At 36.9% G+C, this 26,753-nt stretch overlaps 1 long non-coding RNA gene across 1 annotated transcript in view; it reads right to left on the bottom strand.

Moving 5' to 3' along the window:
* LOC129657203 (uncharacterized) overlaps positions 1–21,351 on the bottom strand; it is a 38,701-nt gene extending 17,350 nt beyond the window's left edge. The window contains exon 1 of the long non-coding RNA XR_008716602.1: positions 21,216–21,351. This is a non-coding gene — a long non-coding RNA (uncharacterized LOC129657203). The remainder of the gene's footprint in view (positions 1–21,215) is intronic.
* Positions 21,352–26,753: the final 5,402 nt, after the last annotated feature.

Here is a 26,753-nt window from a genome sequence, read left to right as displayed (position 1 = left end):
ATATTTAGAGTTCTTTCTTTGGTCTAAATGTATGAACATCTTACAGTCACTTTGAATGCAGTTTGTCTGATTACTTTCCAAAGGTACTGTGAAAATTCACCATGTCACAAACAATATATATCATCAAACAATTGGAATTTCATAATTCTCTTTAAATTTCCTTTGGCCTGAGTAGATAATTTTTATATTAAGTGTCATGGATTAATTATATCCCCCCTAAGAATGCTATCTTGAAGTCCTAATTTCCAAGACCTCAGAATGAGACAGTATTTGGAAATAGGACTGTCGCAAAATATTGAATAATTGGTCAAAATGAGATCATACTGAAGTAGAATGAACCCTAATCCAATGTGATCGGTGTTCATATAAGAAGACAGCCATGTGCAGACATACAAATGCACACACAGGCGTGGAGAATATCATGTGATGACAAAGGCAGAGATTAGAATTATGAAACTGTAAACCAAGATAAGCCAAAGATTGCTGGCAAACTGGCAGAAGCTAAGAAGATGCAAGGGAGGACCTTCGCCTATCAATTTCAGAGGTCCTGTGCTTTGTCTTTTTCTGCATTTTCTCCCCTTTCTGTTTCTACTCAACTGAGAGAAACTGTTTTGATAACTCACACAGATATGATCTCCCCCACTCTTTCCCTCATTCAGAATTTAATTGGTTATTTGTCTCTTTGTTTACCATATAATCTCTTGATATTGTCAGGATTTTTTAATTTCAATGTTGTATTTGTTTTTTTGGCTTGTTTTATTTTGTATCACAGTGCCATTATTTTTGCTGGTTTGCAAGACTTAGGAAGGCTGAGACTCTTTCACTTACCTTTATTTTCCTGAAGTGCTGGTGGAATATATAACAGCTCACTATATGTTGATTGAATTAAATAGGTTCAGTTCAGTTCAGTCATTCAGTTGTGTCCCACTCTGCGATCCAATGAATCGCACCACACCAGGCCTCCCTGTCCATCACCAACTCCCAGAGTTCACCCAAACTCATGTCCATCAAGTTGGTGATGCCATCCAGCCATCTCATCCTCTGTTGTCCCCTTCTCCTCCTGCCCCCAATCCCTCCCAGCATCAGGGTCTTTTCCAATGAGTCAACTCTTTGCATGAAGTGGCCAAAGTATTGGAGTTTCAGCTTCAGTATCAGTCCTTCCAATGAACACCCAGGACTGATATCCTTTAGGATGGACTGGTTGGATCTCCTTGCAGTCCAAGGGACTCTCAAGAGTCTTCTCTAACACCACAGTTCAAAAGCATCAATTCTTCTGTGCTCAGCTTTCTTCACAGTCCAACTCTCACATCCATACATGACCACTGGAAAAACCATAACCTTGACTAGACAGACCTTTGTTGGCAAAGTAATGTCTCTGTTTTTCAATATGCTATCTAGGTTGGTCATAACTTTCCTTCCAAGGAGTAAGTGTCTTTTAATTTCATGGCTACAGTCACCATCTGCAGTGATTTTGGAGCCCCTCAAAATAAAGTCTGACACTGTTTCCACTGTTTCCCCATCTATTTCACATGAAGTGATGGGACCGGATGCCATGATCTTAGTTGTCTGAATGTTGAGCTTTAAGCCAACTTTTTCACTCTCCTCTTTCACTTTCATCAAGAGGCTTTTTAGTTCCTCTTCACTTTCTGCCATAAGGGTGGTGTCATCTGCATATCTGAGGTTATTGATGTTTCTCCCACCAATCTTGATCCCAGCTTGTGCTTCTTTCAGCCCAGCGTTTCTCATGATGTACTCTGCATAGAAGTTAAATACGCAGGGTGACAATATATAGCCTTGACGTACTCCTTTCCTATTTGGAACCAGTCTGTTGTTCCATGTCCAGTTCTAACTGTTGCTTCCTGACCTGCATACAGGTTTCTCAAGAGGCAGGTCAGGTGGTCTGGTATTCCCATCTTTTTCAGAATTTTCCACACTTTATTGTGATCCACACAGTCAAATGTGGTTAAATATTATTAAATGAGTAAAAGCAATATATTTATGCCACAACTATTTGTTATTAATAAGGAAAGAAATCTGACATTCCTTGTGTGACTCTTTTATGGAGTTACGTGATAATGTAATAGAAGTTATTAACTAAAATTGCCTATTTAAGTAAATTGACAGGACAGAATTTGCATTTTTTTAGTTTTTCTTGGAGGAGCAGAATATATCATACTCTCTGTGTCATAACCAAACCTCATTAATGCAGATTGCATCACCATGGTGTCTGTGATCATTTTACAAGTTGTAACTTAGTTTGCTATTGCATATATAAGTCTTTCATTTTTCTATAGATTTGTATAATATTAATAGCCCCCTATTTTTGATAGAATCTCTATTTATAGAGAATCTTTAACATACACAAAAAATTGTTGAACGTTCCTTAATGATGATGATTATGACAATAAGAATTCATCTACCCATAGTGTGAACAAAAAAATAGTTTCTTGCTTGATAGTGGTGTCTATGCTGAAGATTTAATATTTGTAAACATTAAAATAGTTAATATTTAATTTATAATTACTGAATGATACATAGGTAGCTTGCTTTTAATTTTAATAAAGGTAGTAAAGTTATATTTTTAAAAGGAGTATTATAATTCAGATTTTGTTAATTTGGGTTAATCAGCATCAGTCAAAATTAGTGAGATAATGTAAGTATAATGCATTTCTTTGAATGAAATCTTAGAATGAGGCAGATACTGGATGCTCTCCTTATGAATTTCTCTCCTCCTCTCTCTCCCTCTATATATGCACACATGTGTATATTATACAAAGCACACACACATATATATGCTGTGCTTAGTCACTCAGTTACGTCCGACTCTTTGCAACACCATGGACTGTAGCCCAGTGCACCAGATTCCTCTGTCCATGAGGATTCTCCACACAAGAATACTGGAGTGGGTTGCCATGCCCTCCTCCAGAGGATCTTCCCAAGCCAGGGATCAGGCAGATTCTTTAACATCTGAGCCACTAGGGAAGCCCAAGAATACTGGAGTTGATAGCCTATCCTATCCCTTCTTCAGAGGAACTTCCCAACCCAGGAATCGAACTGGGGTCTCCTTCATTGCACGCAGATTCTCTACCAGCTGAGCTACCAGGAACGCCCATATATGTGTATGCACATATATGCATATGTGTGTGTATGTAGAAATTTATTTGGAAGGTTATAATCCAACAGAAGTAATTAAAAGAATTCACAAAATATTTTTCACATAAGCTATTTATGTATAATAAATATATATCTGTGAACTATACACAGAGTATGTTAAAATGCAATAGCCAAAGTACAAATTCTACTGCTCTTGCTTTTGAATACTACTGCAAATTCTATCAGAACTAACCAATGTTTATTGGACACTTTTCTATGTATCTGGGACTGTTCTAAATTTGTTACCTCTATCAAAGGCTTTCTCTGCATCTATTGAGATAATCATATGGTTTTTATTTTTCAATTTGTTAATGTGGTGTATTACATTGATTGATTTGCAGATATTGAAGAATCCTTGCGTCCCTGGGATAAAGCCCACTTGGTCATGGTGTATGATCTTTTTAATGTGTTGTTGGATTCTGATTGCTAGAATTTTGTTAAGGATTTTTGCATCTATGTTCATCAGTGATATTGACCTGTAGTTTTCTTTTTTTGTGGGATCTTTGTCAGGTTTTGGTATTAGGGTGATGGTGGCCTCATAGAATGAGTTTGGAAGTTTACCATCCTCTGCAATTTTCTGGAAGAGTTTGAGCAGGATAGGTGTTAGCTCCTCTCTAAATTTTTGGTAGAATTCAGCTGTGAAGCTGTCTGGACCTGGGCTTTTGTTTGCTGGAAGATTTTTGATTACAGTTTCAATTTCCGTGCTTGTGATGGGTCTGTTAAGATTTTCTATTTCTTCCTGGTCGAGTTTTGGAAAGTTGTATTTTTCTAAGAATTTGTCCATTTCTTCCACGTTGCCCATTTTATTGGCATATAATTGTTGATAGTACTCTCTTATGATCCTCTGTATTTCTGTGTTGTCTGTTGTGATCTCTCCATTTTCATTTCTAATTTTATTGATTTGATTTTTCTCCCTTTGTTTCTTGATGAGTCTGGCTAATGGTTTGTCAATTTTATTTGTCCTTTCAAAAAACCAGCTTTTGGTTTTGTTGATTTTTGCTATGATCTCTTTTGTTTCTTTTGCATTTATTTCTGCTCTAAGTTTTAAGATTTCTTTCCTTCTACTAACCCTGGAGTTCTTCATTTCTTCCTTTTCTAGTTGCTTTAGGTGTAGAGTTAGGTTATTTATTTGACTTTTTTCTTGTTTCTTGAGGTGTGCCTGTATTGCTATGAACTTTCCCTTTAGGAATGCTTTTACCGTGTCCCACAGGTTTTGGGTTGTTGTGTTTTCATTTTCATTTGTTTCTATGCAAATTTTGATTTCTTTTTTGATTTCTTCTGTGATTTGTTGGTTATTCAGCAGCGTGTTGTTCAGCCTCCATATGTTGGGATTTTTAATAGATTTTCTCCTGTAATTGAGATTTAATCTTACTGCATTGTGGTCAGAAAAGATGCTTGGAATGATTTCTATTTTTTTGAATTTACCAAGGCTAGCTTTATGGCCCAGGATGTGATCTATCCTGGAGAAGGTTCCATGTGTGCTTGAGAAAAAGGTGAAATTCATTGTTTTGGGATGAAATGTCCTATAGATATCAATTAGGTCTAACTGGTCTATTGTATCATTTAAAGTTTGTGTTTCCTTGTTAATTTTCTGTTTAGTTGATCTATCCATAGGTGTGAGTGGGGTATTAAAGTCTCCCACTATTATTGTGTTATTGTTAATTTCTCCTTTCATACTTGTTAGTATTTGTCTTACATACTGCGGTGCTCCCGTGTTGGGTGCATATATATTTATAATTGTTATATCTTCTTCTTGGATTGATCCTTTGATCATTATGTAGTGACCATCTTTGTCTCTTTTCACAGCTTTTGTCTATTTTATCTGATATGAGTATTGCTACTCCTGCTTTCTTTTGGTCCCTATTTGCATGGAAAATCTTTTTCCAGCCCTTCACTTTCAGTCTGTATGTGTCCCCTGTAATTCAACATCCATTTATGATAAAAACTCTCCAGAAAGCAGGAATAGAAGGAACATACCTCAACATAATAAAAGCTATATATGACAAACCCACAGCAAACATTAGCCTCAATGGTGAAAAATTGAAAGCATTTCCTCTAAAGTCAGGAACAAGACAAGGGTGCCCACTTTCACCATTACTATTCAACATAGTTATGGAAGTTTTGGCCACAGCAATCAGAGCAGAAAAAGAAATAAAAGGAATCCAAATTGGAAAAGAAGAAGTAAAGCTCTCACCATTTGCAGATGACATGATCCTCTACATAGAAAACCCTAAAGACTCCACCAGAAAATTACTAGAACTAATCAATGACTATAGTAAAGTTGCAGGATATAAAATCAACACCCAGAAATCCCTTGCATTCCTATACACTAATAATGAGAAAACAGAAAGAGAAATTAAGGAAACAATTCCATTCACCATTGCAATGGAAAGAATAAAATACTTAGGAATATATCTACCTAAAAAAACTAAAGACCTATATATAGGAAACTATAAAACACTGGTGAAAGAAATCAAAGAGGACACTAACAGATGGAGAAATATACCATGTTCACGGATTGGAAGAATCAATATAGTGAAAATGAGTATACTACCCAAAGCAATTTATAGGTTCAATGCAATCCCTATCAAGCTACCAATGGTATTCTTCACAGAGCTAGAACAAATAATTTCACAATTTGTACGGAAATACAAAAACCCTCGAATAGCCAAAGCTATCTTGAGAAAGAAGAATGGAACTGGAGGAATCAACCTACCTGACTTCAGGCTCTACTACAAAGCCACAGTTATCAAGACAGTATGGTACTGGCACAAAAATATAGATCAATGGAACAACATTGAAAGCCCAGAGATAAATCCACGCACATATGGACACCTTATCTTTGACAAAGGAGGCAAGAATATACAATGGATTAAAAACAATCTCCTTAACAAGTGGTGCTGGGAAATCTGGTCAACCACTTGTAAAAGAATGAAACTAGAACACTTTCTAACACCATACACAAAAATAAACTCAAAATGGATTAAAGATCTAAACGTAAGACCAGAAACTATAAAACTCCTAGAGGAGAACATAGGCAAAACACTCTGACATATATCACAGCAGGATCCTCTATGACCCACCTCCCAGAATATTGGAAATAAAAGCAAAAATAAACAAATGGGACCTAATTAACCTTAAAAGCTTCTGCACATCAAAGGAAACTCTTAGCAAGGTGAAAAGACAGCCTTCAGAATGGGAGAAGATAATAGCAAAGGAAGCAACTGACAAACAACTAATCTCGAGAATATACAAGCAACTCCTACAGCTCAACTCCAGAAAAATAAATGATCCAATCAAAAAATAGGCCAAATAACTAAATAGACATTTCTCCAAAGAATACATACAGATGGCTAACAAACACATGAAAAGATGCTCAACATCACTCATTGTCAGAGAAATGCAAATCAAAACCACTATGAGATAGCATTTCACACCAGTCAGAATGGCTGCGATCCAAAAGTCTACAAGTAATAAATGCTGGAGAGGGTGTGGAGAAAAGGGAACCCTCTTACACTGTTGGTGGGAATGCAAACTAGTACAGCCACTATGGAGAACAGTGTGGAGATTCCTTAAAAAACTGGAAATAGAACTGCCTTATGATCTAGCAATCCCACTGCTGGGCGTACACACTGAGGAAACCAGAAGGGAAAGAGACACGTGTACCCCAATGTTCATCGCAGCACTGTTTATAATAGCCAGGACATGGAAGCAACCTAGATGTCCATCAGCAGATGAATGGATAAGAAAGCAGTGGTACATACACACAATGGAGTATTACTCAGCCATTAAAAAGAATACATTTGAATCAGTTTTAATGAGGTGGATGAAACTGGAGCCTATTATACAGAGTGAAGTAAGCCAGAAAGAGAAACACCAATACAGTATACTAACGCATATATATGGAATTTAGAAAGATGGTAACAATAACCCTGTGTACGAGACAGCAAAAGAGACACTGATGTATAGAACAGTCTTATGGACTCTGTGGGAGAGGGAGAGGGTGGGAAGATTTGGGAGAATGGCATTGAAACATGTAAAATATCATGTATGAAATGAGTTGCCAGTCCAGGTTCAATGCACGATACTGGATGCTTGGGGCTGGTGCACTGGGATGACCCAGAGGGATGGAATGGGGAGGGAGGAGGGAGGAGGGTTCAGGATGGGGAACACATGTATACCTGTGGTGGATTCATTTTGATATTTGGCAAAACTAATACAATTATGTAAAGTTTAAAAATAAAATAAAATTAAAAAAAAATAAACTTGTTACCTCTATCATATGTTTAACCCTCACAACATGATGGGGAAGGTATCATCATAGTCTTCATTGCACAGATGAAAAAAACTGAGTTAGGATATTCAAATGACCAAGTTCGTACAACCACTAAGTGACTGTGGTAGAATTTGAACTCATGCTATAAGATGCTGTTATGATTTGTCCTTGTCTTTCCTGCTGGAGTTATAAGATATTAAAATATTGTCTTAGAAGCTCATTTGACCTCCAGATTTACTAGCATCTCTAGTGCCTTCCATAAAAGATTGAAACAAATGCCCTTGAAAATCCAAGAAGAGCCTAGCATGTGCTAGCCACTTAATTATTATTTAGTAAAGTGAAAGTGAAAAGTGAAAGTGAAAGTTAAGTCATGTCTGACTCTTTGCGCCCCCATGGACTATAGTCTGCCAGGCTCCTCTGTCCGTGGGATTTTCCAGGCAAGAGTACTGGAGTGAGTTGCCATTTAGTAAACAAAGAAGTAAATGAATGGGGTTCTGAACCAGTTGTATTAATCTGAGAACCGCAGGATTTAATACTTAAATAGCTTAATAAGTATCTTAAGAAATAATTGAATTCAAAATATTTATTACATATGCCCTTCAACTTGTTGTCAGTTAATATGTTCCACTGCTAAGTATTTTATAAGTCTGTAGATTTTGCTTCCAATAACTTGCTTGTAGAAATTGGGCTATATTAGAAATAAACCTTTGCAAAGAGCAACATAGTACAGCAAAAATGTTCATTTTATGGAGAACAACCTGACAAGTTAGAGGTCTTTCTCTAGACATTGGGGTTCATTAAATCAAGAGTAATCATACAATCTAATGCTTGACAATTTGCATCTTTCATATTTAATTTGAAATTTTCTGCACCATCTATTCCTACTTGTATATAGTTATCTGATTTTCTATTAAATGAAAAGTGCGAGCTTTTAGTCCCAAGTTCCAATGATCAGGCATTATGTTTTTTTCTAACACCAATCTTGAGGTGTCAACATTTTTCAGGCTGATTAAGTCTCTTGTCACACAACTAAGTAGTAAAACATAGCCTGGTTGTATGACTTGAGTTACTTACAGCATGTTTGCAGTGAAATACCTCTAAGGGAGGGAAAAAAAAAAATGTACGTTTTTACAGAAAACAGGCTTAATTTGTATTCCTCCAGACTACATTTAAAGTTAAAAGTTTATAAAAATTTAAAGTTTTACAAGCATTGCTTCCTCCAGGCTTAAAAGCCTAGCTGACATTTATGAACAAATAAATTTATCATAGAGTGAATATATTTTTTAAACACTTAACCTGTGTTCCCCAACCTAACAACATCTCCTGAGCATGAATGACAAGAATGTTTTTAGTTTAAAGAAAATCTAAATTTAATACTGTAAAAAAGTGAACAAACTGGTATGTAGGGTTTACATTTATTTCATCAGTAAGTGTAGCTTTTACTTTTTAGATAGGTAATGAAAGAACAGGAGCATATCCTAGCTTTCTAGAATAAAAAAATAAGAAAAACTATTCAAATATATAAGTAGGGCCAAATCTACTCCATGAAAATATTTTTCTAAATTTGATAATTTTCTGGAAAATCATTCATATAACCAGATAACCAAGCTGACAATTCATTTGCCTTTGAGTTCTATGAAGAAAAGACCAGCTTTTCCAAAAAGGAAATTCTAAAGCCCAAATATTTGGGAATTGCAAGGCTCATATACCTAGACAAAAAGGTCGATCAGTTTGTCAACAAACCCATGACTCAAGCTTTGCCTTTTCTCTCACTCTGCCTTCTCTTCTATTTTCTAATGTTTACTTTTGTCATTTCTTCAAATTTGCAAACTCATAAAAATCTCAGCCTTGGATGGTGATTTTATTTTTCATTCTGAGTCTCCCTGGAATGCTAAGAAATGGCCATTTTGTAAGCACATACAGAGGAAGGTAATAAATTTCTTCAGGAAATAATAAATTTTTTTCTGGAGTGAGAGAGATGTTGAGAGAGTTTTTGGAAGCATAAGGACATAGGGGCATTAGATGGGACTCCAGTGGCCTGAACGAGTTGACCCTTCTCACCACACTACACAGATTTACTACTGCAGAGAGAACAAGAAATGAGGAAGGGATGGAGATTAAAATTTATGAGGAAAAACACTTCTCTTTTTCCCTTACCTGACACATCATGTGCTTAACATGTGTTTCTCCAATAACAGTTGGTGGTATTTACATACATTGTAGAGAATGCAGATGGTTTTCTGCTGAGAATCAAGTAAGGCCAGGAGGTCACATTGGGAATAACTAAAGTCTTAAACTACATCCTTGTGAATGGTATCCTTTTTAAATCAAGGCCTTATTATTTAGTACTGTAACATTTTTTTCTGTGCTTAAAACATATGTGCTCTTGACCCACTTAAGGAAAACAAAAAACAAAACAACACCCCCCGGTAAAGCAAAGGCTAGTAGCATAAATGATTGAAGTGTCTGTAAAAACACCTTCCCAGGAGAACAGCCTGTTATTGAAGTCCATATCAGCATATATATATATGCCTCACTATTTTTGTATGCCTCACATACCTGCTGCTATTCCAGACTTCTGATGTTACTTTCTGTCTTTGTAAGTACTGTGCTCTCATCTATTATTTTAAGAAATGAAGGAATTCAAACCTCTCGAAGAGATATACTAGCACATTAAAGTAAAACATTTATCTTATTTTTAAAAGTGGTGCTAACTAATAAGAGTGGATATGCTAGTGCAGTGGCGCTTTTGTTAGTGGTCCCATGGTTGGATTTGAATTGGAGGCAAGAGAAGTTAAGCACACAGAATTAGGGATATTTATATTAATTCTTATTTTTCCTGAAATAATTTATTGCTTTCAATCATAGGTGGGTAATTTAAATTTGTCAGAGAACATTTATCCCAAAGGAAAATCATTATTTAGGTTAATGATATTTTGAAATGTATTTTTAAATGTTCACGTGTTCACTTTCTAACTATATCTTTTTCAAATATCTATAATAGAAATGACACCGTGTGGGCACTTTGCATGGATAAATACATTTTTTCTTGTAGGCTGACCTCTTCCAAGATTGTATTAGTAAATATAAACACATTTTAATGTGTCAAGTTATTTCAAAACACAGATCTCAAAATTGTAAAGAAAACAATATTATGCTAAACGTATCGCTATCATGCAGTTAAACACGAAGCAAATATATTTAAATAATCCCAGGCAGTGATGAGGGTAATGCAGCCATCTAAAGGGATGGAGAGTGAAGTGTGGGGAGAGAGAAAACCCTGGGAGAGAAGGTTGTTTCAGATAGGTTTCCTGGGGACTGTTGATACTTAAATAATCGAGACAGTGAGTCATCCAGAGATCTGGGAGAAGAGTAGGAGGAAACCACAGTGTCACAAGGTGCAGAAGCTCCGAGATTGATACAGCTTGATGCTATGTGAGGAACAATAAAGACTGAGGGGAAATGGTTGCAATGAGTTGGAGATGTAGGCAGGGGCAAACACATGAAAACTAATGTAGACCTAAGTCATGGTAAGAAGGGTACATTTTGTTTGATTATCAAAAAATCAGATGTCGCAAAATAAAAACTTTCAGATCAGTAAAATAGTATTTAGTAAGAGTTTATTACACGTATAAGAGCAGTCCACGAACTGTGAGCTTTCAAATTCAAGACTCATATGAAGCCTGATATTATAGGATGTCTTACAGAGTGAAAATGAGGAAATTGTTTAATCTTTACAATGATTGATTATTACAGTGGAGTTTCTCCCAGGGGACAGGGATTGATTAAAAGTGGTCATCTTAAATCATTTTTTAGGAAGAGGACTTAAGTTTCTTTTGATTATCAGAGGCATTTATAAGAAATAGCTTAAGTTTCACTTAGGTTCATGAGAGAGTTATATTTAGTTTTGCTCACTGGCTTAATTGGTTTTGTCTGCTCAAGGAATTTTCAAGTCTGGTCTATATTTTGTATTTTCCTTTAACACGATGGATGGTGAAAGACCATTGAATGGTTTTAAGCACAGGTGTGAGTGTATAACAGTGTGAGTTTAAGAAAGCAGGCTGCCTCAGTTTCAACTCCAGTCTGTCATTATCAGCTATCATCTTGGGCAAGTTACTTGTTTTTCTTATCTGTGAAATGGAAAAGTAAATATCAACCATTTTTAATAAGGGGTTATTGTGAAAATAAATGGCCTAATATATGTAATGTGTTAATTATTCATATTTAACAGTGCTCACTCTTTGTTACTTGTAGAGAACAGACCATAGGAAACCAGATAGGAAACAAGGCATTTAGGAGGCTACAGAGCATGGAAGTCCATTCTAAAGTCAGAGGGGCTGTTGATGTTTAATATTTGAAGTGATTAAAAGTGATCAAATTTAACATAGATTATGACAGAAAACCTGAGAGGACTGAGTGAATTAAATGTAAATTATAAGATAAGAAGCAGAGGTGATAGCTAAACAAATAGCACAAAAGTTGTAGCAATTTCTGAGATAGGAAATATTATTTGTGGGGATGAGTTGGGGTGGGAGAGAGTCTAGGCCTCATTGGATGTATTAGGGTTATTCTCTTTATTGGTAATTTAGAGATATTGGGTAAAAAGTTAGATATACAAATTTAGTGAGGCTTGTTGATGACTATAGGTGTACATTTCAGAGTCACAGATCAGAGTACATGTTTAAAGCCTTGGCAATGGACAAGTGTATCCAGGCAAATAAGAGAATAATGGTGAGGACTTGAAGACTGGGATACTATAACATTTAAGAGGAACAAAAACAAGAAGGAGTTGCCAGAGAATTAGGAAGAGCTCAGGAGACTGTAGGAGACTTGCAAATTTTACATGCAACAGTCCTATTTCCAAATAAGGTCATGTTCTGAGGCCTTGGGGCTTAGGACATAAGGCATGTCTTTATTTTGTGGGGAGAGAGAAAAATTCAACTATAACAGTGTGTTAGGATGAGACCTACATGGACAGATTGTGAGAAGTCTTGTATAGAATGCTAAGTAATTTGGGTTTTATTCTAAAATGCTATGGAAAGACAATGAAAAGATTTTAAGGGACATGAGTGAAATTAATATTTTTATAAAAATAACCCTAGTTGCTATATGGTAAATGAATTTTAGAAGGGCAGATAAAGAGGGTGAGAGTAAGGGAGTAAACTCAAAGACAGGAAAGTTAGTGAGGACTACTACAGTAATTCGGGAAAGAAAGAATGAGCACTTGAATTTGAATAATGACATTGAAGTTGGAAATAGAATCCCATTACCCTTTCCCACTACCATTGACACCTTCTCTAGAGGCCTGTCATGTTCCTAGGCTTAAATCTCTAACTTATCACTAGGATATTTAGCCTCTTACCTGGGTCTTCGCACTTCATGACTTTCTTCACTCTAATCCCATCTATATTACTTCTAAGTATGGTTACTATATAGTTACTATCTTTATTACTACTAAATACAGTTCTTTAGTGACTAACCTTTGAATATAGGGCATATTACTCCACTCAGCCTAGTATTTGTTTAAGTTGCCTTTGGCTACAAGGAATATTATACTTAACTCAGTTTGTACAAATCAATGAAAAACTTGCTATCTTAATTAATAGGGAGTCAGAGGTGGAACAGACACAGAGTAGGTTGATGCAGTAGGTCAGTGACATCATCATCATCTTGCTCTTCTGTGTCAGGAATCTCTTCATCCTCAGGCTATGGTCCAATACTTAGAGACAGGAAGGAAGAATCTGCCTTTGTTCTCTTATTGGTAATAAAACAGTCCCCCAAAGCATCCCTAGTATCTCATGTCTCCTTGGCCAAAAATGACTTAAGACAACCTGTCTATGAGTTGATCATTGGCAAGCAAGGGGCATCAAATTACCATGATTGGTTAAGATAGACCATCTGAAGTAGAATGTAGGTTGAGTAGTCAAGATACTGTCCTAATTTTTTTATGTACTATATGTATCAGTTCACTTAACTAATTTTTTTTGTTAATACCCACATGCTGCTGCTGCTGCTGAGTTACTTCAGTCGTGTCCAGCTCTGTGCGATCCCATAGATGGCAGCCCACCAGGCTCCCCCGTCCCTGGGATTCTCCAGGCAAGAACACTGGAGTGGTTTACCATTTCCTTCTCCAATGCATGAAAGTGAAAAGTGAAAGTGAAGTTGCTCAGTCATGTCCAACTCTTAGTGACCCCATGGACTGCAGCCCACCAGGCTCCTCCATCCATGGGATTTTCCAGGCAAGAGTACTGAAGTGGGGTGCCATTGCCTTCTCCATAACACCCACATACATAGCTTTATCTCCATTACTTGATATTTATGTTGCAAAATTGAATGAGGTATCTGTATTAGTTGGCTACGGCTGCCATAAAGGAGTACTGGGTGGCTTAAACAACAGAAATTTATTTTTTCACAGTTCGGGAGGCAAGCTGTCAGCATGGCTGGTTTCTCTCCCTGGCTTGCAGATACCCCCCTTCTTGCTGTGCCCTTTCGTCACCTTTTCTCTACATGCATGCATCGCTGGTGTCTCTTGTGTCCAGATTTCCTTTTCTTGTAAAGACATCAGTCAGATTGAGTTAGGACCACCCTATCAGCTTCATTTTAATTTAATCACCTCTTTTAAAGGCCCTATCGAAATATAGTTATATTTTGAGATACTGAAGGTTAGGTCTTCAACACATAAATTTTGAAGGAAAGGAGTTTAGCCTGTAACACTATCCGTGAGCATGCTCTGAATACTTTTATCTTTATACCTTGATTCATATTTCACTGGGAATATTCTGCACCTTATCTCTGATTTCCAAAATTATTGTGTTTTGTTCAAGATGTATCTCACTTGTCATCACAAATGAAATTTTCCTCAATGGTATATTTCAATATCCTCCCAGAATTTCTATGTACTTTTCTTAGGAAAAGGTCCTTACTTTTTTTTTGATTTGCAATCATTTGTATACTCGTCTAGTATCTCTACTCTATTACAGTATCCTTCTTTACTGTAGTATCCCTAGTATGTATGTCTTGGTGTGTTAAAATACAAATGTCCACAGGAACGTAATTCATATACAGCCTTGTAATAGGAATTGAGTTGAACAAAAAATTACTTCTTAGGTGATATGGGAAAGATTCATGGATGAGTTGAAATTTGAAATAGGTCTTGAAGGATGGGTAAGATTTTAAATAGAGAGATCTGACAAAAAGGGAGTGAGAGATTAAGTTAAATGCCTATTCAGTAAAGAAACAGCACAGGCTGAACTCAGAATTTAAAAGAAGAAGCATACATTTGTGCAATAACATCTGATTAACTCCAGGGTTTTTTATATAGTAGTGAGAGCTGAATGCAGAACGACAGTTTGAGACTAAGTCATAAATGATGCAAACAGCATTCTAAGGAAATCGGGATTCCTTTGGTAGACAATGGTCAGTCACTGAAGGATGTCATATATGGAAATAACATTAACCAAGCATTGGCTAAGGGACAATATGTAGACTCTAGAAGCATCAAATTTCATATATAAAAGTAATGAGGAATGTAAGAGAGATTTGAGGGTAGAAAGGTGAAGATGAATTTGAAAATATGGGAGGATATAAAAAATATCAAGAAGCCAGTGTGAAAATAAGAAAATTACAAAAGTAAATATTCTTGCTTTCTAACCTGAGATTAAATATTAGAAAATAGAAGGCTATTTGATTATTTGAATATATCTACTCATTTATGTGAACCGTGAACTTCCAGATGTTCAAGCTGGTTTTAGAAAAAGCAGAGGAACCAGAGATCAAATTGCTAACATCCTCTGGATCATGGAAAAAGCAAGAGAGTTCCAGAAAAACATCTATTCTGCTTTATTGACTATGCCAAAGCCTTTGACTGTGTGGATCACAATAAACTGTGGACAATTCTTCAAGAGATGGGAATACCAGACCACCTGACCTGCCTCTTGAGAAACCTATATGCAGGTCAGGAAGCAACAGTCAGAACTGGACATGGAACAACAGACTGGTTCCAAATACGAAAAGGATTATGTCAAAGCTGTATATTGTCACCCTGCTTATTTAACCTCTATGCAGAGTACATCATGAGAAACGCTGGGCTGAAAGAAGCACAAGCTGGAATCAAGATTGCTGGGAGAAATATCAGTAACCTCAGATATGCAGATGACACCACCCTTATAGCAGAAAGTGAAGAGGAACTAAAAAGCCTCTTGATGAAAGTGAAAGAGGAGAGTGAAAAAGTTGGCTTAAAGCTCAACATTCAGAAAACTAAGATCATGGCATCTGGTTCCATCATTTCATGGCAAATAGATGGGGAAACAGTGGAAACAGTGTCAGACTTTATTTTTTTTTTGGCTCCAAAATCACTGCAGATGGTGACTGCAGCCATGAAATTAAAAGACGCTTGCTCCTTGGAAGGGAAGTTATGACCAACCTAGATGGCATATTCAAAAGCAGAGACATTACTTTGCCAACAAAGGCCCATCTAGTTAAGGCTCTGGTTTTTCCAGTGGTCATGTATGGATGTGAGAGTTGAATTGTGAAGAAAGCTGAGCGCTGAAGAATTGATGCTTTTGAACTGTGGTGTTGGAGAAGACTCTTGAGAGTCCCTTGGACTGCACGGAGATCCAACCAGTCCATCCTAAAGGAGACCAGTCCTGGGTGTTCATTGGAAGGACTGATGCTGAAGCTGAAACTCCAATACTTTGGCCACCTCATGCAAAGAGCTGACTCATTGGAAAACCCTGATGTTGGGAGGGATTGGGGGCAGGAGGAGAAGGGGATGACAGAGGATGAGATGGCTGGATGGCATCACCGACTTGATGGATATGGGTTTGGGTAAACTTTGGGAGTTGGTGTGGGACAGGGAGGCCTGGCATGCTGCGATTCATGGAGTTGCAAAGAGTCGGATACAACTGAGTGACTGAACTTACTGAACTGGCTCACTTATGTATTAAACTAGTCCATGGCTAAACATTAGTCTGTGGCTAAGCATTAATGTTCATTTTAGAATTTGTGCTTATTGTATATTCTGCATCAGGGTAGTGCAGTCTATTAAAAGTCAACATTTTAAAAGCCATATTAGTTTGTTTTGTCAGATATTTAAGAAAATATTAATGTGAGCAAAATTACATGGTACATGATATGTACATTTCTTTTCAAATATCCATCTTCTTAGGTACCTCAATTGTAATTAATTTGCAAAATGTAGATCAAACATAATGTTCCAGATATCTCTTCATTAATAAATCTAAATATTAAATCAGTTTATATTGTGCTTTATTTTTCTAGCTGATAAAATTAGGTAACAGTTATACTGAATTTTCAATTTTTAATTAAAACCTAGACTAATTCATTGGTCCAATTACTTTTAACTTAAAAGAGACTATCTTGTTTTTGATAATGCATTTTTAATGAGATACTGTATATTAGTTCACATTTACCTTTTGGCTGTTTCTTTTCTATTACTAATTTTAATAACCAGCAATAAACTAAAATTTCTGTTGATTTACATAAATAACTTACTGGAAGTTTCTGCTCTATGTTTGTTGAGCTTATATGTAGTTTACAATATTTTTAAAAATAAAGGTTTACCTTTATCAAAATTATTGTTATAACTCAAGGTATATTATTCATACATATTAAAATATTTATTTAGTATTTATAAAAATAATGCATGTATGTACACAAATATATATATATATTCTTTTTAAGCAGGTGATAAATATGCAAATATATGAAGTGGAAAAAGATGCTATAAATCAGACAACCTAAGTTAAACATAATATAAACAGAACACTGCTTTAAAATTGTGGTGAGAAGACACACTTAAATAATCTGGAGAAAAAAATGCAAATTGCAGTGATCTTGGCCACCCACTTTTATAGTCCAGTTTTCTTGTGATATAGGGACTGTGATTAGTAGAGATATGATGTGTTTTTATCCATACCTTTTTCCCCCTGCCCATTCCCCATTTTCCAGAGAGTTTGTTTCTCTCTATTAAAAATTGCACATATTTTTTGCACTCTTTGGATTTAAGGACTGCAGTGGTATGACCTCCCCTGCAATCTCATCCTAATGCAGCAATTTGGAAATGGTTTAAAGACTGATTTAGACAGATTAGACTCAGAATATTTAACTACAATACATAGAAAGGATAACCGTAGATATAGAAGATCTTTTAAATCAACTATCCTGGATTATATAGGTTTCCCAAGTAGCACTGCTGCTACTGCTACTGCTGCTAAGTCACTTCAGTCGTGTCCGACTCTGTGAGACCCCACAGACGGCAGCCCACCAGGCTCCCCCGTCCCTGGGATTCTCCAGGCAAGAACACTGGAGTGGGTTGCCATTTCCTTCTCCAATACATGAAAGTGAAAAGTGAAAGGGAAGTCGCTCAGTTGTGTCAGACCCTCAGCAACCCCATGTACTGGAGCCTTCCAGGCTCCTCCATCCATGGGATTTTCCAGGCAAGACTACTGGAGTGGGGTGCCATTGAGAACTCACTTGCCAATGCAGGAGATATAAGAGACGTTAGTTTGATCCCTGGGCTGGAAGGATCCCCTAGAGGAGGGCACGGCAACCCACTCCAGTATTCTTGCCTGAAGAATCCCATGGACAGAGGAGCCTGGCGGTTTATAGTCTACAGGGTTGCACAGTCAGACATGACTGAAGTGATTTAGCACTGCATTGTATCCTGAATTATAGAGAAAAAAATAGTGTATCTAAAGCTTGCATCTATATGAAAAGAAGTGGATGTTGGATGACTATGAAATTATAGAAATATAGTCACAGGGCAAATAAAGCAATGCCCATTTCAATGAATGTGTTGGGAATATAATGTGAGCAAGATATGATCCCTGTCTTATTGTCTGTCTCCTAGTGAGAGACAGAAAAATAAGCTGACAATAATAATCTACAGCCCTAACTGCATAGTTAGGAATACACAAGGTATACAGGACTAGAAAGTCCAAACATCGTGCCAGTCTAGTGTATGTCCAATAATACTTAAATGAATATGAATTTTTCAGTGATGAGGAAAAGAAACTGCTGGCAGAAAGGCTGTCATAAACAAAGACATAGGAAAAAGCAGGTAGTTTGGTGTAAAACTTTAAAACTGGGTGGGGAGGTGAAGTTAAAATGGCAGGGAGGCAGGGAGGAGTCAGCCTATGGGGCATTTTGTAAGCAATGCTCTACCTCACCATTTGTTTCCAATCCTCAATTTTTTTTACTATTATACCATTATATATTATATAGTATATTTTACTATGATACTATTTATTCCTCACCTTTTAGCATATTTACTTATTGTGTTTATTGTCTACCTCTTCTTCTAGTCAGTAAATTTCAAGAAGACAAATTTGAAGAGCTCAAACCTAGAAACAAATCAGGAGATTCTATCATCCTTTGAGAGGAGATTCTATCATCCTTTGAGAGAAGCAAGAATCAAGTATAGAGATGGCTGTGACTGGGAAAGAGAAGAGTGGGGAACAGGCAGAGAGGAGGGTAAGGGCAGGCCACTTTTTAAAGTAATAAAACCAGTAGAACTTACTTGGTGATGGGTGAGGTCTGAGGATGAGAGAAGGATGGTTAATGGTTGACAACATTACTCAGTTTAATAGACTGTTGGATATATGACTTTTAGAACCATAACAAATTTTGTGCTGGAGGTATAGATTCAGAAACAATTAACATTGTGTTTCATGCTGAAAACCTGAGCCTATAAGAGTAGAAAGAGAACAGTTCTGAGAACAAAATCCTGGAATGGATGGAGTGTGAGGAGGCTATCTAGGAATGAGGAAATGAAGAGATAGTGTGGATAAAGAAAAAAGGAAAGCAGATTTCAAGAACAGTGAAATGACTCACAAATTTAAAAAGTGGCTGTGAGTTTTTAACAAGATAAGCAATACAATGTGCTTGTTTAATTTGGCATTTAGGAAGTAAATGGTGACCATAAAAGTATCTCTGCTGGAGTGGTAGGAACCAAAGCCAAATTCCAGAAGGCTCAGGAGAATGAATGGGAGTGAGGAGGTTGAGGATAAGCATATGCACTGTTCAAAGGAAAAGAGCTCATCTTGTCTGTTTCCTGGCTTGTTTGTTACTGACAAATTCTTTTGCTAACATATCACCTTTCTCTGATATACTTTGATTTTAAAAAGGACATTTTTGGAAGGACGACAACTTAGCTTGAAAGGCAAAGCATCTCATAATAGAAAATAGAGGTCACATGAAGTATGTATGCTAAGTCACTTCAGTCATGTCTGACCCTTTGCAAATCCATGGACTGTAGCCCCCAGACTTCTCTGTGCATGGAATTTTACAGGCAAGAATACTGGAGTGGGTTGTCATTTCCTCCTCCAGGGGATCTTCCCAACCCAGGGACTGAACCTACATTTCTTAAGTCTCCTGCATTGGCAGGCGAGTTCTTTACCTCTAGTGCCACCTGGGAACATGTAGTATAAAACCTACAAATAATACATCAGGTACCGTTAATATATATCAACTCTTTGCCCTTTCTGGTCCTCCCTCTCCTCCCCCAAACCAGCCTAATTCATGAAGACAGTAGTGATTTAGTAGGCAGTCAATAGGTATTCAGCCAAGCTTTGCAAAGGATTTTGGTTTTTGGCTTTTAGACCATGTCTCTGTAGCATGACTAAGTTGATCCTGGATTGCTTGATTTATTCTTCAATTTTTGCCTTGGTTGTATTAATAGAACAATCAATCAGACCTTGGCAGGGATCAGAATTGGGCATTAAAGAGCCCAATACAATGAATCATGCATAGATTTGCCCTTTTTTGGGGGGGAGGGGTAAACAAATAGACCTGACGTTGATTGTACAAATGTTATATGTGAATGCCCTGTACAGCTTTTTACTACACTTACAATATCTAACTTTTAAAAGCATTAAATGATCTTTCTGCTTTATAATCCTTCTGAAAAATGATACAAAACATATTAAATATACAGTGTAAAATACACTTAAGCAGGTGGCTCTAAATTCCAGGTGCTTCAGACATTTATTTAGGTTGACAATTATTTAGGTAGCAGCTGGAAAAGAGATGATCGGGAATGTTATGTTTTTTGCTATTTTGTAATATTATGTTTGTTTTTAAACATACATTTCTGGCATTAAAAAATATAATTGTATTATTTTATAATTGGAGAAGATGAGGCATACATTAAGAAGAGCAATATGATTGAATAGTTTGCAAGGAAAAAAACTGTTTTAAGTAAGAGTTATTTATTATTTTATTTGGGAGTTTAAACAAGAGAATGTTTTATATATGGACATAAATGTAACTGAGCATCTACAAAAAGGCTTGAGGTAATTTAAGGCCATCCTGAAGATAAATAAAATAACTTTTCATTTCCCCAAAATATATGTTTTCAAAGTACATTTGGATCACAGTTTTTGTTTTTATCTTAATCTTTATAACACTAATATTTATTGGAAGGACTGCTCTGAAACTGAAGCTCCATTACTTTGGCTACCTGATGGGAAGAACCTTCTCAATGGAAAAGACCCTGATGCTGGGAAAGACTGAAGGCAAAAGGAGATGAGGGTGGCAGAGAATGAGATAGTTAGACAGCATCACCGACTCAGTGGATGTGAATTTGAGCAAACTCTAGGAGACAGTGGACGACAGAGAAACCTGGTGTACTGCAGTCCATGGGGTCACAAAGAGTCAGACATGATTTAGCAACTGAACAACAAAAACAAATATGCTTGTCTTATCAAACAGGGCAGGGCGGGAGGGGTAAGGGCGCTTCTCTGGTGGATCAGTGGTAACAACTCACCTTCCAGTGCAGGAGACCTGGGTTTGATCCCTGGGTTGGGACCATCCCCTGGAGGAGGACATGGCAACCCACTCCAATACTCTTGCCTGGAGAATTCCATGGAGAGAGGAGCCTGGTGGGCTATAGCTCACAGGGATGCACAGAGTTGGACATGACTGAAGTGACTAAGCAGCAGCAGCACGATTGCTGAGAACTGGAAATTCCCATCCAGTGCTATGTTTGTTGCCATGAAATCATTTCATACTGTGGATAAAATCCCTAAGGAATCAAATCTGATTGATTGTCTTGGTCTATTCACTTTGTCACTACTTTGTCCACTGAATAGTTGGTTTGAAAAGCATGGAGTTCTGAGGGGTTTTGTCAAAAGGGAGAAGTTCTCCAGATGATGATAATACGTATCTGGAATATTTAGGTTTTTTTTTTTGCTTTCTTTTCAGTGATAAGCTTGATGATCACATTTAACCAAATCCTCCTGTATTTAACCAGTTCTTCCCAATATAAAAATATTTGAGTGGGAATGAGATTTGCCCTACATGTTTTTCCTACTCCTTGTATACCTTATATACCAAGATATTACTGCCTGTTGGGTTTCTCAAGGACTCTAATCTAGTTGAAAAAAATAATGTCTGCCTCTTCTGCCCACCACCCTTACAAGCAGTACATACTTAGTTGCTCAGTTGTGTCCAACTCTTTGAGACCCCATGGACTATAGCCTGCCAGGTTCTCTGTCCATGGAATTTTCCAGGCAAGAATACTGGAGTGGTTGCCCTTTCCTTATCCAACCCTTATAGCCAGAACTCTGCTAAAGTCTTTGGATTTTACTCAACACTCATGTTACCCCAATTTCTCTGAGCTGTAACTGAATATAACTAGAAAAATATGGTCAAGATTGGTCTGGAGAGAAATTTGTTGATGGGTATAGAAAGTATAGAAATGTTCTTTGTCCAATGTATTTGTAAAATGTTGGCAACATTCCTAATTCCTCAAAATTATTATGAGTTTTGTTTTTATATAATTGTATATGAAAGACCCAGAGGAGTGACTTGGACATGAAGATGCATAATTAAAGGGTTTTATGATATGTTGGCCAGACACAAAAATGATTGCTACAGTTTTTAGTATCATCTTACTTGCCCCTAGGCCTTCCCTGGTAGCTCAAGTAAAGAATCTGCCTGCAATGCAGGAGACCCTGGTTTGATCCCTGGCTCAGAAAGGTCCACTGGAGACGGGATTGGCTACCTACTCCAGTATTCTTGGGCTTCCCTGGTGGCTCAGCTGGTAAACAATCTGCCTTCAATGTGGGAGACCTGGGTTCGATCCCTGGGTTGGGAAGATCCCCTGGAGAAGGGAAAGGCTACCCACTTTAGTATTCTAGCTGGGAGAATTCCTTGAACTGTATAGTCCATGGGGTCTCAAATAGCTGGACACACTGAGTGACTTTCACTTGCCCCTATTTTCCCTTTCCAATCCTTTTGCTTAATTTGTATTTGCCAAACATTTTCTTCTTTTTACCACTTTGTTTCTTATGCAAATCTATTGCGAGATTTCACACTATAAATGTTAAAAAGAAACTCTGGTGAGTTTAGTACTTGTGACCCCAGGATGCTAAGAGCATTAAACACTAGACAAGATCAACCCTAATATCAGAATGAGTAAACGGCTGAGTCTCTGGGACCTTTTTGTTTGTCTGTTTTCTTTCTTTCTTTTTTTTTAAATTCAAAAGACTTTTATTTTTTTTTTTTCATTTTTTTAGAAATTTTATTTTATTTTTTAAACTTTACATAATTGTATTAGTTTTGCCAAATATACATTCTTCAACATTTCCCTGAGGTGTAACGCTTCCGAGGTGGTACAGTGGTAAAGAACCTGCCTGGCGGTTCAGGAGATGCAAGAGGTGCAGTTTGATCCCTGGGTCAGGAAGACCCCCTTGAGTAGGAAATGGCAACCCATTCCAGTATTCTTGCCTGGAAAATTCCATGGTCAGAGGAGCCTGGTAACCTACAGTTCATGAGGTCACAAAGAGTCAGACATGACTGGGCACACGCACACACATAAAACATCACATATATAAGTGCTTTAAAAATATTAATTAACATTAATAACAGCATTATGGCAAAGCTAATTTATATTTGATTCAGCCTTTCAAAGATTACTAATAGTTATTTATGAAGTATGAGCATCTAATTTTACAGTCTGATCTGGGACACACCGATCAGAGGACACAGGCAGAGCAAGGATGTGTAAAGCTAATATAGCGGTAGTGCCTGGACTTCGTAACTGTATGAAATTAGACAAGTTACTTGACTTCTCTGTACCATCATTTATTTGCTTGTTTGTTTTGTTTTTCATCTGGAAAATGTATCTACTTCATAGGGTTGCTATAAGGATTAAATGCATTTCTGTATTTAAGCCCTACAGTGCCAGGGACATAGTAAATGCTCACTGACTTAATAGTCAATGTCTCATTAAATTCAAACTGCACTTATTAGGTACTTCATAAATTTAAGGGCCTGTAGCAATATCATAGGAGTCTTTTAATTAAGAATTTCTACTTAATACCTGGATAGTACAGTTCAGGCATTGTTTAAAGCACATAATTGTAGTTTTGTCTTCTGGCAATAGCATTTTATTCTCATTCAATTAAATCTCAAGTTCAAGATTTTCCATTGTTGGGTCATCTGATTTAATTTTAAAATTTAGTACCAAGACAGTTACTCCTTTCTGTCTTTCTAACTAGCTGTAGTTTAAATCCATTTATTTTGAAATATAATAACAATTATTTTTAGAAAAAAATGACATGAAGCCCCTATCAGAGAAAGAGGAGCTGCTTTTTAGCAGTGGAATGAATAAAATAACCTGTTGACATAGAATATTCCAACATTCAAATTGATCCAAACATTCTAAAAATCATACTTGGGGTACACAGATTTCTACTTAGTTTCAGAGAGTTTGTACTGAATGAGCCTTGTGTAGTGGCTAGCCTAACTGCTCTCACCTGGGGGGAAGTTTCTGACCTGCCTAAGGTTGTAGTCGGTAGTGGAAGTGACATCAGAAAGCCGCTCTCTTGATTGTCTGGACGAAAGGATTTCCTGCCTTGAGCATCACCTATTCTTTGAACAAGATGCAGAGGCGTGTTTAAGAACTTTTGGAAAGGTGAATACTGATGTCAATTCACAACTCTGTCTCATGTTTCTCAGTATCTATAAATGCTTTAGTATTACTCCAGGGTTTGATATGCTATACCCAGGCCTATACCTATATTTCCCTTGGTTAGTGATTCCTAGAGGAGAACTGTGGAGAAGGCAATGGCGCCCCACTCCAGTACTCTTGCCTGGAAAATCCCATGGGCGGAGGAGCCTGGTGGGCTGCAATTCGTGGGGTTGTGAAGACTTGGACATGACTGAGTGACTTCACTTTCACTTTTCACTTTCATGCATTGGAAAAGGAAATGGCAACCCACTCCAGTGTTCTTGCCTGGAGAATCCCAGGGACAGGGGAGCCTGGTGGGCTGCCATCTATGGGGTCGCACAGAGTCGGACACGACTGAAGTGACTTAGCAGCAGAGGAGAATTGAGTAAATGTTTTTGTATTCTGGCTTGAAGTTTGAGTGCCATTCTCCCAACTGCTTGGTGATTTGGGTCCTTTTCCATATGATATGTCTTTCTGTGGGGTAATTCAGTTGATTATCTATGGGTAACTAGGGACGGGTGAGCCTGGTGGGCTGCCGTCTGTGGGGTCACACAGAGTCAGACACGACTGAAGCGATTTAGCAGCAGCAGCAGCAACCTTTATGGATCCATCTCTCCTAGCGTCTGTAATCCTTTCTTGTTTTCTTTTTTTTTTTTTTTTTTTTTTTTTTAGTATTAAACTTACTTTACTTTACTTTCTTACAGGAATATGGAGCAGAGATATCCGATACAAAAGCAACTTGCCATTAACAGAAATTAACAAAATTCTAAAGAATTTGGAAAGTAAAAAGCTTATCAAAGCTGTTAAGTCTGTGGCAGTGAGTAACAGTCTCTTTTCTTCTCTGATATTTGGCAAATCTAATACAGTTATGTAAAGTTTAAAAATAAAATAAAATTAAAAAAAAAAAAAAAATCATGACATAGCCGAAAGAACGATAAACACCTTTCTTGTTTTCTTTGCCCTTCCTGTGACTTGACTCCCTATGAAGTCTCTTCAGTAATAGAATTCTTCTGGCCACTTTACTTCCCAGTGACTGGGATTTGCTATCAATAGCTTCTGCTGGGTGAAGCTTCTTGCCTATTCTGGTCCTTTTTTAATATCCTATTACTTGAATCTTCTCTGATCACCTCCCTCACTTTTGCTGCAAAAGATAATCAAGGGATTTGACTCAGCTGGGAACATTTGCTGACAGTCCTCTGCCTAACTTTTCACCAGATTCTTTAGATGTCCTTTAAGTCTTCACTAGGATAGAACTTTGAAGTCTAAGACCTGTTTTCACAGATTCAACTTTTAAATGATTATCCATGAAATGAGAAAAAAAAAAAATGAGGCTGAAGAATCACCCAAAGTAATGGAAATTGGGTTTGAGTCAACCTGTGAAAGAATAGGTTACACTGTAAGGGGAAAACTGTTCTTTCTTGAGTTGAGGAACGATAACTACACGTGGGTGAGGAATTGTGTTGTGGTGGTGGCCGGACTCATCCTAGTGGCTATGGGTGGTATTGTCAATACTGTGTCTGCTGTATCTCCAGCTCTGAAAAACATAAACGTCTACTTAGAGAAGTGACTACATCAGTCACTGAGCTCATCTCTAAATATTACTGTGGCTGAGAATCATTTCCTATACACTTGGTTTGGGGATTAAGCTGTCAATCACAACACTGACTTTATATACTATGTGACTTGGAACAGTTGTCTGTTCTATAAAATGGGACTGCTATACTTTCTGATTTGTAAGGTTATTGTGATGATTTATTGAATTAACATATCGAAAGCCTTTAGATCTATGCCTGACTCATGATGTCTTTAATAAATATTTATTATAATAAATATTAATTTATGGGAAAAATACCTAGTGTAAGTTATTGGTTTGAAAACTGAAGTTTTTCTTCACAGAATCAATTTAACAGTCAATTGAAAATATTCATAAACTACAACTTTCTTTTTTGTACAATATCAAAAGATTTTTCCAGTTTTATTTCATAATTGGAATAAACTAACCATGTTCCTGAGAGTTTGTGAAGAGATAGGACTTGGTGTAATATAGCTTTAGATGTTTCAGATTCAAGTGGTAATGTTGAGAGCAGAAGTCACTGGTGCTAAGGTGAATTATTCCTAGATAGTCTTATCAGATATTTTGTCAAACAGCTATTGAAACAAGAAAATTATAGGTAAAGAGAAGATGATGAATGCTAAGTATGGGTGAATAGCCAGGGAGAAACAAAACAGAAAAGGCCAGGGATATAAAAAACTTGGCAGATAAAAGAAGAATAAACAATAATATAATGAGGGAAATGATCAATAATTGGAGGAATCAAAGGAAAATTTTTAGTTCACACGTCAGTGAAA

Source organism: Bubalus kerabau, chromosome 7, assembly GCF_029407905.1.
Source record: "Bubalus kerabau isolate K-KA32 ecotype Philippines breed swamp buffalo chromosome 7, PCC_UOA_SB_1v2, whole genome shotgun sequence".
NCBI classification, from domain to species: Eukaryota; Metazoa; Chordata; class Mammalia; order Artiodactyla; family Bovidae; genus Bubalus; species Bubalus kerabau.
Note: the sequence above shows the minus strand (reverse complement) of the source record. Positions and strands in the feature narration are given on the sequence as shown.